Here is a 5,048-nt window from a genome sequence, read left to right on the forward strand (position 1 = left end):
GGCTAGCAGACGAGAAAAAGAAACGGTGGTCGCTCGCCGCAATCAATGTGGGGAATCGACGAATTGCAACGCGTTCGCTTGAGGCCATCACCTTCACTTCGATATTATCGCAACCTCTCCGGAAAGTATATTACCTTCCTCGTGTAGGACACCGAGCAGTATGCGTATGGTTCTCTGTGGACCAAACGTCTCACATTTTCTTCGATATTCCTTCGGTATTCACATTAGGTGCCCAAAGTAGGCATCCGATTGTGACCAACATGCTTTCCTTTGCGTATTACATTTTTATTTCAGTGCCTTCGTCTCACACACACACAAAAAAAAAAAACAAGAAGACATTGTAGCGGTGCAGTGAATTCTCGCAAGGATGAAAGTTCGATTTTGTTACTTCTTTTGCGGAAAGTAATGGGCCACGGGACTCCTATGTTGCCGGATATTCTTATTATATTATTGCGATAGCAATTATATGGACACGCCAGACGCACTCCTGGCGTGGCCGTCGTCCTCATGTTTCGTATAAAGTGCTCGGGTCACCGCGAGTTACCGCGGGCCGCATGTTGTATGTGCGATTGAAAGCGTAATGCGTGTGGCGGGGGGTGGGAGGGGGGCGACGATGGTGGCGCAGTCTTGTGTGCGCAAGGGAGAAAATGGGGAGGAAGCGCGGCGCCTTCCGTCGCGCGCGATCCATCGGGGAGAGTGAAGAGAGGGGTAAGGAGGAGCCTTAGGATTCTGTGATCTGTGGATATGTGATTGCGCAACATGTTTATTTGCCTTGTTTGACGCATTATATACAGTGATTTTTGCTTAGATGAGTACATTTATTAAAGACTTACATGTATATTTAAATATCTTGTTGCGAGGTTTTGTGTATACATGCAGTGAACTTTGTTTCCAGCGACACTTCCTTGCCCTTTGTAAAGCTGCATCTTCGTATGTGTATAGTCCATTGTGTCTTCGCATTTCTAATGTATATTTTGCAGAACTCCTACTTTTGGTATGCGCTCTCTGTTGCGACTATAATTTGGACGCATCACTCACAATACACGACCGGTGACAGCTGCTCCTGCGTAATACATTGAAACTAAGGACATCGTCATTGAGATATTTCCGTGGCTTTTGCGTATGTACAAAAATGTAAACAAAGTTCTTGAATTACAAAGTTTCATTAAAATATTTTCCCTCAACTTGTTCATTTCATGGTCTCTGCGTTTTTCATATCAGCGGCGTGCACCGCTTTGCTCGTTTCGAACTGATATTGTCCTAACCAGGCGATGTTCGCAAAGAAACGCTTCGCTTTTAAAAGCGCGCCCACTCTTTGTCGTCATGTTAAGCGGTGTGCGTCGACCGCTTCGGGGTAGAAGAGCGCATGGCGAACGCCGGCGAGGAGTGGAAGCGCTGACGAAAACACGCGAAGCAGCCGCCGCCGCGCTGGGCTATAAAGGCCCCGCAGGAAAGAGCCACGCTGCGAAGCGAGGCGCGAGCGTATACGCGCGCGAAGGAATTGCGTCAGCGGCAGGCAGCGTTCTCGCGTGCGCGAGAACAGCGTCTCGGCACGGAGCGCGTCGGGACGGAGGAAGCGAGGCCGGCGGCAGCAGCAGCGTCCTTATGCGCTTTCATTTATTTACGATTCTCCCGCGCGTGTGTCGTGCGCCTGATTTACGAGGGAAGGGCCCGCCGCGAATAACGCGGTGGCAGCTCCCTTCTCTCGCGAGCGAGGGAACTCGCCTCGCTGCGACAGCGACGCGAGCGCGCGCGGCTTGTCTCGGCCGCTCAACGACGGCCGCCGCTTGCTAGCAGCAGGTGCGATGCGCAGCTCCGCACGGAGCTGGTGGTTTCCTCTCGACGACTTCGTATATGTGCACCCAGCAGCTGCGAATACTGAACGCCGGGTGGCGGAAACGCGAGTCAACGCTCCGATATTCTGTGGCGATGGACTGGTTTGTCGCACGTACAATTCGCACCATTTCTTTTTTTCGACAGAGTGTCAGCGCTAAGACCTTCCTCAGTTTAACACGGAAGGAAATAAAAAAAAAATTACCGACGATTACGTTACTTCCTAATGCGAAATTTGAGCGCAGCAAAATAAGCTGTTTCACCTTTTCGATAGATTGAGGCAAAGAAATCGAGCAACACATGTATGCGCTATCACAGAATTTTTTTTTATTTTTCACACGTATTCCTTTAACAAAGACTCCACTAACAGTTCTTGACAGTCATGAAGGAAGCTTTGTGGTCGGAGAAATAGACTGATATATGTTCGACTTGGTACACCAATGCTTGATTCTCAAAGACGAGATCTATACAAGTGCCTCGCGAGGTTGTCACAGCCGTGGGACGCGTTACGAGCGAGAGGAACGGGATGTTCTCCCGCATAAGTGTTAGGAAATTGCTGTTTGTCTTTATGTCAACATTAAAGTCCCCAACTACTAACATCGGTGTGGATCGATGGACGGTTAATGCGAGTTGCAGGAAGTGCACGACGTCTTTCGTGAGTGCGGTAGCGGACTCACGAAAGCGGTATCAGTCGGTCGCTGCTAGCGCTGGGGGGATGAAAGGGGGGCGGAGCTGGTTACGAGGCCGACGATAACGCCGACGACGACGCGAAACCCAGGAACGGACGCCAAAGAGCCATTTGTGTAGCCAGCCCTCCTCCACAGTCTCTCCTCCTCTCTTCCATCATCCTCCCTCGCCCGGAGAGCCGACAGCGCGCATGCGCGGCGGCGGAGCAGATTCGTCGGCGAGCTGGTTACGAGGCCGACGACAACGCCGACGACGACGCGAAACCCAGGAACGGACGCCAAAGAGCGATTTGTGTAGCCAGCCCTCCTCCACAGTCTCTCCTCCTCCCTTCCATCATCCTCCCTCGCCCGGAGAGCCGACAGCGCGCATGCGCGGCGGCGGAGCAGCAGATTCGTCGGCGAGCTGGTTACGAGGCCGACGACAACGCCGACGACGACGACGACGCGAAACCCAGGAACGGACGCCAAAGAGCTGCGCTCTAAAACAAGGATAGTGCTTACCTAAAGTCTTGTCGTGTGTCTGATCGGGGGGCTTTTCAGCACGGCACGTATAACCAATATGCGCTGCTGGAAGCATGAAAGATCAAGAGCGCGGATATTCACGCATTGTTCGATCGACCACTGTGGGCAGTATTCGTGATTAGTTTCGAACACGCTCTGGCGAGTGACAAGATGCTTCGCCGCGGCCTCTTAGCGCGACGCCGGTAGCACATAGTGGCGTTTCGAACATCACTACGCTGAGCAGGACCACTCACGTTCTCATCCAGTGAAAGCCCTGCGAAACGCAACTCAAAGCCCGTAGCGCGTCCTCAGGCCCTGTTACACTCGCGGTGGCTTCGATTCTCTTGGAAAGGAGTGTGAATTACCGCGCTTCAAGGCATTTTCACTTCGTCATATTGTGCTTTTCGTGTCGCCGTTTCTCTAATTAGTGACCGCATTCCGCTCGCGCAGACGCGTGAAATCGGGGGGTTTTGGATCGCGAATCTGCCTGCCATTTCCTTTATTTAATTTTTTATTCTTTTTTTTTTGTTCCTTCCTAAGAGAACCAAATCTCTTCGTTGCGTAAACAAGGTGAATCCACGGTGCCTCCGACTGCCTTTCCTTTCAGATGCTTGCTTAGCTAAAGCGTACCGCCGTTGAAGGAGAGAGTCGAAAGGGGCCGGGAAAGAGTGATTTCAAAGAAGGCGGAAGCCAGACGCGTTCGCGACCGCGGAAGCAGTGCGCAGCGCGGCATATCCGTGATTTCCCGGAATGCTCATCGCGGCTCAGGCATGCGAAAACAAACGCTCATTTCGCTCTTATGGAAGCGGCCGGGGGCTCGTCTCTCCGCTGCAGTTCGCGAGATCAGCCGCATTCGTTCGTACCCTCGCCTTCATAAACGTATTGTAGACGTGCTGTGATAATTGTTTGGTTCTATCTATGCTATCATATACCCCAGTTCTCTTACTATTCCACCCTGTCCTTCCTCTGCTGAATGTCGCTCAGTAGACTGGGCTGGACGGTTACAGGGCCGCCAGTAGTGATCGCGTTTTCCTCCTCTAGCCTTTATTTATTTATGCGAAAGTATCGAATGGCCCATTTAGCAAAAAGCGGGCGTCTGTAGCAGTGAAACGGCACCTAAATTCAATTAGCTACGACGTCACGTCACTTGCGCGCTGTAAGGTCGTTGTGAATGTTCGGCTTGGTGAAGCTCATATGTGCATTATTTTCGTTGCTTAAGTGCGTGCTTCCCCGACTTCTCTGGGGCCCACTCTGTTTTGTGTATGTGTTTCATGGCAATGTTGTGCTGCTGGCTCGCACCCTGGCCGCTTCCAGAGAGCGCCTGCTTTGGGAAGGCGGTGGCCGGACGCTGTTCGGCGAAAAAGGGAGCGGCAGGGGTTCTGGCGCACTGGTTCTGGCGAGGGCCATAAATCGCGCAGCGAGCCGCTGTAGCGGCATCTGGAGAAGGGAGTAATTGGGGAGTGTTTTGCGTCGGGCCGAGGCGCCGCGGGGGGCTCGAGCGGCGGCCACCGCCGGTGCGAGTTACGCAGCCCGGGGACATGGTCCCGCGGCTGGCTGGGGGGTGATAATGTGTGCGGCTGGGCGGGCAGTGTGAGCTGAGGCCTGAGAGACGACGGACCGTTCTCGCCAGGTGCCCGATCGGAGCGACGGACTGCTCCGAGGCCTCGCTCAGCCGCATTCGTAAATGTGAAGCCGTTTTCCTTGCTTGCTTGTAACTCCTTGTAACCGTTACTATCTGCCTGTAAATAAATCAGTTCGAATTATTGACATCAAGCATCGTTAGTGCCGAGATACCGAAGCAGAGAGCAGGGCATCGGCTCAGGAAGAGCCGAGAGCGAACAACAACCACAAAGAAAGAAGAACCCGGCGGAAGAAGAAGAGAAGAAACCAAACCAAAAACTTTACTCGCGCCTTGAAGGAGTACAGCGTGTGAAAGGGAACAAGTGCGTGGCTATAGCGCGCCAGGTGTTGCGCGATGGAAGAGGGCACCGCCGCGACGCCACGTATGTCACCCTCGCTCTCAGAAGC

The sequence above is a fragment of the Dermacentor albipictus genome, chromosome 1 (genome assembly GCF_038994185.2).
Source record: "Dermacentor albipictus isolate Rhodes 1998 colony chromosome 1, USDA_Dalb.pri_finalv2, whole genome shotgun sequence".
NCBI lineage: Eukaryota > Metazoa > Arthropoda > Arachnida > Ixodida > Ixodidae > Dermacentor > Dermacentor albipictus.